The sequence below is a fragment of the Canis aureus genome, chromosome 4 (assembly GCF_053574225.1).
Source record: "Canis aureus isolate CA01 chromosome 4, VMU_Caureus_v.1.0, whole genome shotgun sequence".
In the NCBI taxonomy this organism is placed as follows: domain Eukaryota; kingdom Metazoa; phylum Chordata; class Mammalia; order Carnivora; family Canidae; genus Canis; species Canis aureus.
In genome coordinates this window covers 15497157-15511384 of record NC_135614.1, presented here as the reverse complement: position 1 = coordinate 15511384, position 14228 = coordinate 15497157, and the positions used below count along the sequence as shown (strand labels likewise).

General features: G+C 34.9%; 1 protein-coding gene and 1 long non-coding RNA gene across 4 annotated transcripts in view; one reads left to right on the top strand and one right to left on the bottom strand.

Moving 5' to 3' along the window:
* Window positions 1–14228, bottom strand: part of CABCOCO1 (ciliary associated calcium binding coiled-coil 1) — a 117338-nt gene that overhangs the window by 56672 nt on the left and 46438 nt on the right. The window lies entirely within an intron of this gene.
* The window catches only part of LOC144312227 (uncharacterized), a 158483-nt gene continuing 149618 nt past the window's right edge, over window positions 5364–14228 (top strand). The window contains exon 1 of the long non-coding RNA XR_013377697.1: window positions 5364–5453. This is a non-coding gene — a long non-coding RNA (uncharacterized LOC144312227). The remainder of the gene's footprint in view (window positions 5454–14228) is intronic.

Genomic DNA, 14228 nt, shown 5'->3' with positions numbered 1-14228 from the left:
CTGACAGCCTTGGCATACTCATACTTTAATCCTTGCTTTCCTATTCTTATAAAATTGCCAAAAGTCCTGTTGGATTTTCTCCTTCTTAAAGGCTGGCTGCCCTCTACCTATTTCTCAACTTCTCACCTTGTACTTCCTAAAACAAATAACACTAGGGGAGGGGAAAAGCAGCACATAAATATTGGGCTCACTTCTTTCTGGGATTGCGGCCTCTTAAATCCTAACTGCCTTACAAGATCTCCAAAGCCTTCAAAAGAACTTCTAAAAATTTATCCACTTTATTTTTGTTCTTGATTAGTGCATGATCCATTATAAGATAATCAATCAGATCTGGAAGCATATGTGCCAGAATAATTATTTTTTGAATGAAGTAGTTTTCACATTGAGAAATCTGTAATTATCTGTAAAAAATATGCTTTATTGTGTAATACTCCAAAGGAACATATTTCTGCTGTTTTGAAAAGTCGATAATATATTTTTTTCTTTTTACCTTTTGATACTTGTCACCTATTTCTCCTGGTGTTTATTGCACCTTGCTAGCAATCACCAATTTGTTCTACCTATGAGTTTGGTTTTGTTTATGGGTTTTTGCTTCCTTTTTTTTGATTCCACATATAAGAGATAGCATATAGTATTTGTCTTTCTTTGTCTGCCTTATTTCACTTTTCATAATGCCCTTTCATTTCATTTATATTGTTGCAAAATCTTGATTTTGTTCTTTCTTAAATTGAATAACATTCATACATCACCCCCTATCTTCTTTATCCATTCATTGATCGACCTTAGGTTGTTTCCATATATTGGCTATTGTAAATAATGCTGCAGTAAATACCCATTTAAGTTAATATTTTCTTTGTTTGGATAGACAGCTAGAAGTTGAATTGCAGGATTGTGTGCTAGTTCTATTTTTACATTTTGAAGAACTTCCATACTATTTTTCATAGTGGCTGCACCAATTTACATTCCCACCAACAGTGCATAAGAGTTCCCTTTTCGGGATCCCTGGGTGGCGCAGTGGTTTGGCGCCTGCCTTTGGCCCAGGGCGCGGTCCTGGAGACCCGGGATCGAATCCCACGTCGGGCTGCCGGTGCATGGAGCCTGCTTCTCCCTCTGCCTATGTCTCTGCCTCTCTCTCTCTCTCTCTCTCTGTGACTGTCATAAATAAATAAAAATTAAAAAAAAAAAAAAAAAGAGTTCCCTTTTCTCCACATCTTTGCCAACACTTGTTTTCTTTTGTCTTTTTGATAATAACCTTTTTAACAGGTATGAAGTAATATCTTATTGTGGTTTTGTTTTGTATTTCTCAGATGATTACTGGTGTTGAGAATATTTTCATGTACTTGTTGGCCATATGTAGGTCTTTGGAAAAATATCTATTCAGATCTTCTACCCATTTTTCTATCAGCATGTTTGTGTTTTTTCTTTACTATTGAGTTGTCTGAGTTCTTCGTATATTTTGAATATTAGGTCCTTCTTTGATCCATGATTTGCATATATTTTCTCCCATTCAGTAGCTTGCCTTTTCATTTTATCATTTCCTTTGCTATACAGAAAGCTTTTTGGTTTAATGTAGTCCCACTTGTTTATTTTTGTTTGTGTTGCTTTTGCTTTTGGTATCAGATTCAAAAAACAAAAACAAAACAAAACAAAACAAAAAAAACCCATCACCAAGACCTATTTCAAGGAACTTATTGCCTATGTTTCTTTCTAGGAGTTTTATGTTTTTTGGGTATTATATTCAAATCTTTAATCCACTCTGAGTTTATCTTTGTGTGTAGTGTAAAATAGTAGTCGAGTTTCATTCTTTTGTATGTGGCTGTTCGTTTTTCCAACACCATTTATTGAAGAGAAATGTTCTCCATTGTACATTCTTGCCTTGTCATAGATTAATTAACCATATATGTGTGGGTTTATTTCTGAGCTCTCTATTCTGTTCTATTGATCTATATGTCTGTTTTTATGTCAATAGCATAATGTTTTAGTTACTATAATTTGTAATATATTTTGAAATCAGGGAACATGATGCCTCCAGCTTTGCTCTTTCTCAGTATTACTTTGGCTGTTTGGGGTCTTTTGTGGTTCCATACAGATTTTAGGATAATGTGTTCTATTTCTCTGTTCTATTTCTCTGAAAAATTCCATTGGAATTTTGATAGGAATTGCACCGAATCTGTAAAATTGCATTGGGTAGTATGGACAATTAGTAGTATGACTCTTTGTTGGCTTCTGGATGAAATAACCACCTTTCCCAGTCTTGAAGGAGTGTGCTTATGTAAGAGATGATCCTTGTCACTCAACCATACCTCAGCTCTTTGTTGTCTCTCAAATCTTTATGCTTGTCCAAGCAATCTGTTATACTTTTAGTATTTCCCAGTAGTTGAGCATGTATATGCCAAGACCTGTCACTGTCCCTAAGGGGAGAATCTCAGTTTACTGTATATTCAGGGAATATCAGTAGCATAACAACTGCTTTTAGGATCCAAACTATTCAATAGAAACTTAGGGTTTCTCTAATTAAATCTAAGAGCTCCTTAAAAAAGCTATTATAATGTAGTCACTATAATGTATCACTATCTCTTTCTATATCTTTATCTGTACACACACATGCACACAGATTCAGTGTCTAAAGCCTCTAGTCACAATGCTGTTATATATTAGGAACTGGAAATCCATGGCAAAGAACAAAAGTTTTCCATTGATCATATACAAAAAAACTCACAACTCACTGGAAATCTCATTCAAGATAGTAAGAAGGTAAGTTTATTCTTTTTTTGGGCAAATTAATACATTACATTTTTAAATCATTCTGTCTTCAAGTTACCAAAATCCAAATTTACAAGTTATGTAAAATACTTATTTTATGAAGTCACCCATGCTTTAATATGTCCTTTATCCTTTGATTCATTTTATAATTTTGAAATGGCAAGTACAGCTTATATTACCAAAACATTTCCTTTAATCTGAAAAATGTGATTTCTGAAAAGCCACTCAACACAAATAAGGCTCTAAGTAAAGCTTCCTTTTCTAAATCAGTTTAAATTACTTATATTTTAGATAGTGATGCAGTGTTAGAGCCCTACAAAAAAATGAGTGAAATAGCACTGAGTTTTGTCAATTATATATATTTTTTTCTATTTGAAAGGAAGAAAGGCAGGCCAGTAGTGATTTAATTGACTTAAAAAAATCTTTTCTGTTTCTGTCTTTTGTTTTTAGTGGTTTAGTAATTCTTGGAGTCCTTTGTAGTATGTAAAATGAATTTGTGTAAAGGCACTGAGTTTTTGTGTTTTTGAATTTGTGTTAAATGCACTATGAATTTACTGTTAAAATTTAACTGAATTTTTATGGTTATGGCATAAAGCTAATAAAATAATCCAAATATTGTAACCATGTTTTAATCAAAGGTGACTATCTTAAACTGACTTAATTCCAAATGTCTGGACTTGTTTTAACTTAATGGCTCTATGTCTAAGCAATAATTTAATTTTAAGCTTTTTGTTTATTCCAAGTAAAGTCAAACAATATGTACATTTGTTAGAAATAATCTTTGGGCAACACTTGAGTTGATGTATCCCATTAGAAATGATTTGGGGAGCTTCATTTGAGTAACCTATCTAAACTGTCTCTTATGATTTGTGTAAATAAAAGGGGAAAATTAACTATATATTCTTTCCATTCAAAATTAACTGTTGAATGTTAAATATTTTCCACATCTATCCATTTTGGATTTATTGAAATAAGTTTCAGAAGTAGAGCCTCTTCCAAATTGCTAGAGCATTTGAACCATAAAAGACTTTTAAAAATATTTTTCAATCCCATGGGTAGTAATCTAATATTTAGGAATTTTTTAAAGGAATGAATGGGGTATAAACTTTAAAATTAGAACTTCATGTGTGATCCATCATAGACAGCATTGTTTTAGTGTTTATAAAGTGCCAGGCACTTGAAATAGACAAAGGGGGAAGAGAAAGGGAAATAAAATTTATGCAGTATTCCTTATTTTCCAGATACTTTAACTGTTATATAATTTCTTATTTTATTTTTAGATTTATTTCTAAAATAAATCTAAAAAGAAAGAGAGAGAGAGAGAGCGATGGGGATGGGCAGAAGGAGAGGGATAGAATCTCAAGCAGACTCCCCACAGAACATGGAGCCAGAGGCAGGGCTCTTTCTCATGACCCTGAGATTATGACCTGAGCTGAAATCAAGAGTCAGATACTTAACCAACTGAGCCACTCAGGTGCCCTTACAATTTATTTATTATTTTTTTTATTTATTTTTTATTTTTATTTTTTACAATTTATTTTTATATCACTTTTATAAGTATACAAAGTTATCCTGACTTCAAAGATGAGGAAACTACAGCTCAGTAAGATTAAGTAATTTGTTCATGAGTATAAAGGCAGAAAACGGAAACAGAATTTAAGCACACAGAGGAATGGAAAGGAAGGCAAATCATAAGATAACTGGTTCCATTTCATCGTCAAATACCACATTTAGTCATTCATTCAACTGCTCACACTGTTGGACTCTAATATGTGTCTAGGTATTGACACTGGGGATATAAAGTGAGATAAGGAGTCACGGATCCCAAACTTAAGGGGTTGGTGGTACAGTATGTGGTTTTAGGTTGCAAGTGCTATGAGAGAGAAATGCCTGAGGTGCTGGAGCTCAGAAGATGGCAAACTTAATTAGCTTGTGAGTTGAGTTGCTGTCTTCTATTTTGCTTATCTTCACAAGTATGAGAGGCAGATATTATTCCCCCATTTTGTGGATGAAGAAATTGAGATTCATAGAGATTAAGAGTATTGTCAATGATAACCCAACTAGTAAGTGACTTACTTTGGACCAGGCTCACGTTTCAGCTTCTGTTCTCACCTTGTGGCAAACCTGCAATAGGACTTAGTGGTTTTCTGGTATTAATTATGTAAGAGTACATTTATTAAAGTGTTAGTGTCCCATGTAGATTTTACTGGAGATCTTTTAAAAGGGTATTTCATTGTAGCATTCTTTTCTCACTAATATTATTAAAAACTCGTTTAGTGGTTAAGAAAGCATGAACATGTCATAGGAATGGCAAATGTGATCTACATTCCAAAGGTGGTTCCCAGCCTCTCACTCTCCTGTTCAAAGTCAGCCTACAGAGAACAGTCACCAGAGAGGGACCAGTGATGGTACTCACTCCCTCACCAATGCATTTCTTAACGCCTTGATGAAAGGAGACTGTCCTCTGGACACACCCAGGATCAATAGTTAGCAGGTGGCTAAATGGGTTGTATATTACTTCCTCTTCCTGAGCTATCTGAATCCTTCCTTGACATCATAGTGGGGAAATTGTGGCACATCATGCTCACTGACTGTAGGCCCTACGGAGTTCAGCCTTTAGTTAGCCAGCCTAGCGACCAGTAAAGCCACTTCTGGGTATTCGAGCCACACTGTCAAATCCTGAATCCCGAGTAAGTGCACCCAGATCAATACATTCTTTCTCTTCGACCTCTATTTTCTCATTTTTTTTGTTTTATCCTAATACCATGTTCCTCAGTGTTGCCTTCCCACTTCCCCCTATTCCTGCCCAATAAATTATCTGGATATCACATATGCATGTGATCAACCCAGTTCAGAATTCCATGAAGTCTAGTTTCTGAGGCCAGCCCTATTGTCAATCACTGTATGGTCATAGTTCTACAGGAAAATAGGTAACTGGCCCTGGGTAGTTAAAGGGGCTATTTATAAAGATGAAGGCTGGTTTGGGATAAAGTAACAAGGATGGTTCAGTACCCTATCTGTCCTTCTCCCTGGGCTGAATGGGGAAGAGGATGGAACGGTTTTCAGAATACAGACAGAAGGACTGTATAGACGGGACAGGAAGCTTATCCTTCTGTAGAGGACATACCCAACATTCAGTGACTCAATACAGAGGGTGCTGGGAGGAAAACCAGTTTAGCCTATCTTTTCCCACTCATGCCCTCCATCCATCTCCCAGTCTACACTGGCCTGGCTAGAAGGAGTCTACTGATAATTTCCAAAAATGTTGGCCTTCTGAGGCACAGAGTAAGGTAGAAAAGGGAGAGTGGATCTTGGAGGGGCAAACAAAATCTACCCAAACAATAGGCCAAATATTTAATGTAGGATTTATCTATGATATTTGAAATATAGTTAGGAAATAGCTATGTTCAATTATAAGTTTTACCTAGATAACTAATTATATTGAATAGGTGACTATACTCACTTTTTTTGTTTGTTTTGGTACTCGTTTTGTGAAAACGGAACAATTAAATATTCAGAACTTCAGGCAAAGAGTTTATCTTAAGGGATATTTCAAGTTTTTAAAAGTTTACATTTATATCAGAGTTATGCTCATTTGCATTTAATGATCACATTACTCCAAACATTTGTTATTTAACAAAGAATAATAAAGTATATTCTCTTCTCTTTTCTCAATGTTGGCTGTAACTTAATATACAGGAACAGTGTCCATTTTTATTATAATATATACATAAACAGTATATATATTTGGTTAGCAGTATTTTTATATAAAAAAGAATATCATGGGGTTGTGTGTAGAAAGCATAAAGAAAAAAAAGTAAAAGTGATTAATTAAAAAATAAGTTTTTTGTAGTAGTATTTATACCATCTTCTTAGAGTACGTATTTGGAAGGTAATAAAGTTAAACCATGTCTTTCTTGTTGGTGTTTTAATTGTTAAAACTTCTATGGGTAACCAATATTATGACATGCTATTTAGCTTAAAAGTGGTCTGAACAATCTCTTTCATTCATGGTTTTCTTTGGTACCCGTAGCGATTAAATCAAAGCCTTTGCAAAGAAAGTCTGGAATAGCAGTAAGCATATGGACATTAGTCTTCAAGTCTCAGATCTTTAAAATGTGGTTAAATTGGGGCCTACTTCCTATGGTGAAGATTACCTATGTTGATTACCTGAAGTGCTTAGACAGTTCCTGGCATATTGTAAATGCTCAGCTAACTTACCTTACCTTCCCTCTACACTTTTGCCTAGTTACCTCCTATTATCTTAGGACTCCACCCAGAGATAATTAGCTCAGAGGGGCTTTCTGGGATCTGCTATTCCCCAAATTAGAGAATACTTTCTAATATAGGTCTTTACAGTAATCTGTATTTTTCCTTTACAGTACTTGGCTTGTAATTACATGCCTGTGGGTTCATTAAATCACTGTCCTTTTCTCTTGCTCATTTAGCATTATGAGTAACTGTTCTTGTTTTGCTATCCCATGTCATGAACTGATGGGGAAAAAATATTTGAAACAAACTGACTCAGAGAACTTAGTATGGCAAGCATACCACAATTGTTTAATAATTATCTTGATTATTAAAGGTGGCAATAGGCACAACTCTGAAAATTATTGGCAATACCTAGAACTGGAAATGCATTTATAAGACAGTCTTCTTGAACCTATAATTGTTCTTCTCAGCAAAGTACTTGTTGAGCTTTGTCCATGTAGAACTTAAATGCACATCTATCCCTGGTTCCTGATGCCAAAGAGTGCACTGAGTCCAATATCTGCTTGGTTCAGGCACCAGGTGAAGTTATATAGTTACCAATAAGTAATCCTTGCTTATGAAAGGCTTAGTTCCAAACACTTAAGCACTACTCTCTGTAATTCTAGTCTGAACTAATAAGAAAGTACTATTTTTTAAAATGAATGATTTTTGTTTGCACAAATCAGAAGAAATTGAAATTTGGTTATACTATGAAGAGATATTAAGCACCTATTACGCACAATCCAGTTTGGGATATGAGCTATTCATGGTGGAGAATTTGACTTTTTTATAACAATTCCGAGGCTTCCTGAGAGTGAAGAGCCATTAGACAGAGCAGGCCAAGTGGGTTGTGCAACAGCAGCCTGACACAGGGGAAGAGAAAACAAAAGACGATGAACAAGCACACACTGGAGGGTGACTGAAATGGGATAAAGAGAGAGATTTCAATTACTGCTCTAAATGGAAAATATGTTACTCATCTGTTGCTATGTCAATTATCCCAAATGTGGCAGCTCAGAATAACAAACATGTAAAGTCAACCATTCTGTGGGTCAGGATTTGGGGCTGGCTCAACGGGGTAGTTCTGGCTCAGGTTAGGCTGTTGGTCAAGGCTGTAATCATCTCACCTTGGGAAAGATCCTCTTCCTACTGCACTCATGTGGCTGTTGGCAGGCTTCAAATGGGCCTCTCTAGAAGCTTACTGAGTATCCTTATGACACAGCAATTGGCTTACCCCAGTGCAAATGACTCAAGAGACAGATAGCAAGGTACTGCAAGCAAGCCTCATGGTAATCACAAGATGGAAGCCACAGGTTTTCTTAGAGCCTAATTTTAGAAGTGACATCCCATCAGTTCTGCCATATTCTGTCCTCTAAAAGAGAGTCACTAAAGCCAGCCTGCATTCATGGAAAGAGAAATTAAGCTCCACCTCTTGAATGGAGAAGCATTAAGGATCTTGTGCACATATTTAAGAATGATAGAGGAAACATGAAAGGACAGGGAAATATCCAGATGTGTAGGTGGTACCTTATGCATAATGTCTGGGCTGACCTTTTAATGAAAGCTTACAATATAAAGTAAGATTAACTATTTCCCTCCAGCTCTTAGGAATCAACTGTTTTTGTGTATATATGTATGTGTGTATATTTCAAAAGGCAGGAGCAGGCCTGAGAGGAACTCCCCTACAGTCAGGTGACATATAAACCAACACCGTAAGGTACAATGCCTTAATGTCAAATCCCAAGAGCAGTCAGTAGGAAAGGAGGATTCAGCATGGCTTATGGAAATCAAGAACGGCTTCACAGAAGGCACGAGTTGCTTCAAATTGTAAATATTAATGTCATATATATTTTGCTTTTTATTGAAGAAGAGATCTTTCAAGTTAGAGTTTTGCTGTTTAAATGGAGCAAAAATATCTGTGTTCATTTGTTAGCTGTGTCTTTTCCCTGTCTCAAGTTCCTGATCTCTTTAGTTAAAAGGCCTTAATTCTTTAAGTTATGCAGTATTGAATAAAGATCGCAAAACATTCTCTGAATGATGGATAGTTGCACCATCCATCCATTTAGCTCTTCTTTTGAGAGAGACAGACAGACAGATACACACACAGAAAGAGAGAGAGAATCTCCACCCACAAGCATTGGCATGATTCTGTGTGTACCAGCAGGCATGCAAATTCTGAAAAAAGGGAAAGTAGGTTGCTGTTCCCATCTAAATTCTTATTAGTCCAAAAGCCATGCTCTGGGAGCTATGTAACTCTATATTCATCAGTTAAACTTGCCACGTTTGCTATGGTCATTAGTGCTTCAAGCAAACAAAAGAAATAAGCAATTAAAAAAAAAAAACCAACCAACAAAAAACACTGTACCTCACCTACCCTTATATTATTTCCTTGATTAAGCACAGAGCTAGTTTGCCACAGAAAACTTTGGGGTTTTTATCCTCTTTACTCCAATAGTGTCAATGGTGCTGATGCAGCTGCGTAATTTGCATAGAAAGTTGCTTGATTCTGTAGTCAGAATACCAATAAGGTGGCCTCTTTCTAAGCATGTTTATTCTCTCTTGATTGACTCTTCACTTGCATGCTTTTCTGCACAATGCACACTTACTTGCATATTCTCAGCCATCTGTCAAACACTTACCAAGACTTAAGTCTGGCCTCGTAATCAAACTTGAATGCTATGGAAACATTGGTACATATATGGCCCAATACTATAGAACTGTAACCACAATCTTCTTCTTAAAGAAAATAATCAATAAAAATATGTTACTCTATATACAATCTTGGTTGACTTCATTTAATTACAGAAAGTTGTAATAGTTAAGTCTATAATTACCAAGACAGAGTTAGTTATACATTTCTAGCAAATGACTTCTTAGTAATAAACAACTGTAGTTCTCTAGCCACATGAACTATATAGCAGTCCAACATGATTTCCAGCCTGTAGAAAGGAATCTACTTCGTCATTCTATTAGTTATGCTACCTAGATTCAGACTTCCTCTTCATAAATTTTGGACTTTACTAACGAGAACAACATTTGGAAGTATACTCAAGGGAAGAACAGGACAAGAATAGTTTATGTTGGAATTATACTAGAAAATCCTAGAAAAGTCTGAGATGGATGGCCACATGCTTATAGATGATCCAACTCAATTTTCCATCTAATGCTTTAAACTATTTTACAAAATATCTATCCACAAAAATCATGTAGCTGAATTAGAAAATACTCAATGAAGATATAATTTATTGCCTCTCAATTCATTCAATAAAATTTAATAGGTGCCTTTTGTTTGCCAGGACCTGTGCTAAGAGTTGCTAATATCAAAGTGTGGAAGGCATAAGCCCCTGCCTTCCCACATCTTATCCTTTCCATTTCTGGATATGTCTATTATTTAGAAAGTGATTGCATATACCTAGTCAAAATCTTCCCCGAAAATAGCCAGTTACTGGTCTTTGGTCTGCCATCTGGGAGTTATACAGACAAGACAAATCTCTTTTTTATCCTGCCAGAACTTCAGATCTGAAGATAGTTATTATATCTTCTCTGAACTTTTTCTTCCTCAGAGTCAGTCCTCTGGTCCTGGAAAATCCAGGTTATTTTTCACTGAACACATTGTGATTTGAATATGCTCCTTTTCAAATGTGGGCTGTTGAACATTATATAATCTGTTTTAGACATATCTGGACATCTTAGAGAAGAATGAAAGGATCATTTTTTCTTTAAATCAGAAGCTTGAATTATTAATGGATTCTTCTGAGTATACAGTCACAGAATAGAGACATATTGATTTTTCTTAGGCTTCGTTCATCCTGCCACTTCTTACCATCTATTGGCCAGATAGGATCTTAAGTAATTAAGTAAATCCCTGTAGCTAGCGTCCTTGTTTTTCCAGGTCTTACTGTGATCATTCTGGACATTTTGGTGATTTATATAACTCATGAATAATAAGATGCTCATCCATGAGTAACAATTAAATCTTCATTTGCAATAGAACCTTTTGCTTTAGGGAAAAAGAACACTGCCTAATCACATAAACATGAAACGCATCTCTTCAAAATAAAAAAAAAAGACATTTTCATAATGTTATGCAATCTTTTAAAGTTAAATAAGCAAGAAAAAAGAAATAATGCTGAATAAGGAAAATAAAAGGAAATGAGATAAAACTTAGATAGTTTAAGTCTTTACTCTGGAAAAACAGCTATATGCTATAATACATGCTGACTGCAAAAAATTTCAGGACATACAAACAAGTGCATAGGGAAAGCAGAGATTATGTGGTACACTATCAACATCAAATGACTACAGATAAAGATTCGATGTCTGTCCTTCAGGGCCTCTTCTCTATGTATATATACATGCATATGGATATAAAATTATAAACTGCAATCACAAACACATTTAGTAGTCTGGGTTTTTTTCCCCACTTAACATAGTGTGAATAATTTTCCACCATAAACACAATGCTATATGAGTACTCTTAATAATGACAGCATTACATTAGATAGAGGCACCACATATTTTTAAAACATTTTTTTTTCTAATGAGACATTTAGGTACTTCACAGTTTGGGTTTTACATTTTTTTTCTACTATAAACAAATATATGCTTCCATAGTTTTGCACATTGTCTGATTACCTCTTTGGGAAAAACTCGAGAAGTACAATTATTGGCTCAAGGGGTAAACACATTTTGAGGTTTGATATATCTTGCCAAACTGCTCTCTGGAGAGTTTACCATTTTATACCCCTCCCATCAGTATATGAGAGTGTCAGTTCACCACACTCTCATAAGACAATGTGTATCATTGTCATTTTTGAAAATTTGGTCATTTTAGTTCAATTTGCATTTCTTTGAGTATTAATGTGAAAATTTTTATATACATTTATTGGCTTTTTATACATCTTCTTTTCTAAATATGCATTGTTAATTTTTCCATTAATATGTTCTCCTTTTGCTCATTGAAGAAATTATGCATATTTTTAAAAGATTTTATTTATTCTTTTGAGAGAGAGAGATGCAAAGAGAGAGAGAGCATGAGCAGGGGAGAGGCAGGGGGAGAAGAAGCAGACTCCCTACTGAGCCCAGAGGCCAATGTGGGGCTTGATCCCAGGATCCAAGACCCTGAGACTGTGACCTGAACCAAAAGCAGATGGTTAGCTATCTAAACCACCTAGATGTCCCAGAAATTACATGTAATAGACTATTGTATCTTTCCGTCATTTGTAGTGTAAATTTTATTTTTCAGAGTTTGTTTGATTTGTTTGTTGCTTTCCCCTCTCCTAAAATAGAAGTTATAAATTTTGATGTGGTCAACATATTAGTGGCCTCTGGTGTCTCAATCTCAATTTATAATGAGCATTCCCATTACACAACAAACATTCCCAAGGTGGTCCATTTAAAGCAGACTCTTCATAATTAAAAATGAGTAATGTGAGCATATTTCTTCTATCTCAGCTTTTAATTTTCTGGTAATCGGTTTAATGACTGGTATTTAAAAGGATTGATTCAGAGTTTTTAAATTACACACTGAAATAATATTCTCCAAATATAATGTTTTGGGTTTAGGCAATGAAATAAAATGTTCCTTCTTTTACATTAATTGATTCAGTAAAAAATTATCAAACACTAGGTGAATGTATATAGTTCCTATACTGAGAAAAACAAGAAAAAATAGTATCAGTTGTCCTGATCTCACAGAACTGCATAATTAGTTCCCAAGATGTAATGCTATATTTGGAAGGCATTTAATGCTGAGGGAAAAAAAAGGTAATGTTAGAGAAAGTACTCTTTCCTCCCTCCCTTCCTTTCACCCATTCTACTACTTTCCCTCACTGCCTTTCTCTTTTCTTCTTTTCTTCCTTTTTCTATTTTTGATTCCTTAAGAGATGGGTCCCTCAAACTGAACTATAAGGGAATGCTTTGGGTTGGCAGAAGAGAGGTTGGGGAGCATTTCAGGCAGTAGGAAGAGTTTACTTCATAGCAGCAGGAAGTAGGAAACCTGTAATTATGAAAAAACCAATCAGAGAACTGGCCACAGAGGAGCTGAGATTAATGCTAGTGAGCCAACATATGAAAAGACTTGAGTGACAGGTTCAAGAGTTTACGTGCCATGTGATCTGTGATGGAAACCATCTTTAAATTATGCTCTGCCATTTATCAATTATTTTACTGGAGACAGATCCCTGAATTTCTCTTAAAAGATTTATATTTAGGGAGGGATGATTATTTTTCTGTGCTTTGAAGAAAAAGGGCTGGAGTGAAGTTTGATAAATTGTATACCCAAGCGTCAACTATTTTCTTTAAATGATAGATTCCATAGTCAGTCACACATGCCAGGTAGACCCGATAGAGTTATTTTAACACAACAATTTCTGATTGATTTTCTTTAGCAACACCCAATGTGAGCAGGTCAAACTACAAATTATGTCCTGTATGATTTTCCCTTCCAGCAGTTTGCTAATAGGATCATCCAATGAGGGAAAAAAAAAAAAAAAAAAAAAAAAAAAAAAAAAAAAAAAAACCTTTTTCAAGATTAAAAATATTATCTGGATAAGTTTAGATTATTTTGATAGGTACATCTCAAGGGTAAACTGAATAGAAAAAAAAGATATCTTTATAGCTACGCTTCAGTTGCCTTTCTCCTTTTCAAAATATGATCAGACATGTGATGTTTTTGTTGCTTTTTTTTTTCTCTTAAAAGGGTGAATGTTTACATAAGTCTCTTATTTTGTTTATTCAGGACACCGTAACTTTATAGTTTAAAGAAAGGAAATAAAATTTATGTTCCTATCTGGTTATTTTTTCCCCCAAAAGCTAACAATTTTTAAGTACAGTGTCATTAACACCCATAATCTGTGTGGGTTTTGAAATAAGGATGAAAAAGTGTTTTCTTTATTTTGTTTTTGCTTTAGGAATAAGTGCTCAGAACATGAAATTATATACAATTGACATTCACTGATTTTAGAGAGGTCTGAATTTTCTACATTTGCTGACGTTAAGTGGTATTATTTTGGGTTATGAAAGGCTGCCAAAACATGACTCTAGGCAAGGTAACCACTTAGGTATATTTATCATTTTCTTTAAATATCTTTCTAAGTATACTATATTTATAATAATCAGATTCTGCAACAGTACCACTTGTGAAAACAGGGCCTGCACCAGCAGCTGCACAGTTTGTACAATGCACAACTCCATTAATCACATAGACTACAGTG